This window comes from Peromyscus maniculatus, chromosome 20 (genome assembly GCF_049852395.1).
Source record: "Peromyscus maniculatus bairdii isolate BWxNUB_F1_BW_parent chromosome 20, HU_Pman_BW_mat_3.1, whole genome shotgun sequence".
Classification (NCBI taxonomy): domain Eukaryota; kingdom Metazoa; phylum Chordata; class Mammalia; order Rodentia; family Cricetidae; genus Peromyscus; species Peromyscus maniculatus.
In genome coordinates, this window is record NC_134871.1 from 13,330,280 (window position 1) to 13,331,718 (window position 1,439).

Genomic DNA, 1,439 nt, shown 5'->3' on the forward strand with positions numbered 1-1,439 from the left:
GTTAACATAAAACTATCCAGCACAGTAGGTGTCCCCACTGTTCCACAATCCTTTTGAATCCAATTTGCTTTGTCTTAGAGACTCGCTCTATGTGGCATAACAATCTCTTTCTCACATGAATCTCAACCTTTTTCTTATGCACACAGAAAGAGATAGGAGTGGAAGACAGAAAAGGACTGCCAAAATACTCATTAGTCCTACAATGCTGGATTTAGAAATTCCACTTTAGAAGATGGAAAAACATTTACCTTGCATTCTTTCTTAGTCATATACCACAATAAGAAAACAGAAAATATTTAATCAGGTACGTAATTATACCTACATATGCAAAATCTTTTAAAAATATGGCCATTATCATCATGTTCTTCATTTCACTTGAAAAGGACAACACAAAACATAAAGTAGGATCATAGTTTTGACTTTAATTCATGTCACTAATAAAATAACATTAGCAGTGGTTTAGAGTTTGCAGACTTCAGAATGGACCACATACTATGTGATTTAGAGTTTAGAGTTTGCAGACTTCAGAATGGACCACATACAAATGTTATAATATTATTTTCTGTGTCAGTATAATAGCATGTTTAGCAAAGCATCATTCTATTAGGTTGTATTTTTGTTTTGTTCCTGAACTTATTTTATGTAATTTAGATGACATTTCACCCAGAGCCTGGTTTATTTCTAAGAAAGACATGCATGGTATTTCTTCATAAAAGGCATAACAGTTTAATACCCTGAAAGCTGATATTTTATATAATTCCCTAGTTTCAAGCAAATAATAGCTCTAAATAATGAAAGTAAAGCATCCATCAAATCAGCCTGAACAAGGTGAAATAATATTTCATGAAAGTAACATATTACATAGTAGACAATAAAATGGAAGCCAAACCAAAGTTAACATAGGACAAACTACAAGCTTAGGCCTGAGGCTGTATTAAAATTGTCCCTTTAAACTTCTACATATCTTCTAATGTCTTGTTAGACAAGTAAAATAGAAGAAAGTCACTTAAATTGTATAAAAATATTACCTATTATTTACAATATAACTTGTTCTGTTTTCTCAATCTGATTTTCATTGGTTAATATCAGAAATATTTGGCTAAGTAAAAAATAGAGCTTATTAATGGAGAGGTAGCACAAAATGAAATGTACAGTAATCTTGCATATGCTGAGGGAAAAAGTAAGGAAGCCCTTCCACAGGAATCAAGTTAATATTTTGTTTTATACATTTTGCTGAATGTTATGAAAATATGGAAGACATTTTCCTGGGCCAAGCATGCAAAGTAAAATGTACATAGTCATATCAAATTTGATAGAAAATTTTGGTTTAGAGAGTAGCAGTACACAATTTTATTCAAAGTTTCTGTATTAAATATGTGCCTATTTGTACCAGAGAATCTTTCATCAACACCTACATGAATAACCATGGCTGTGTCTCA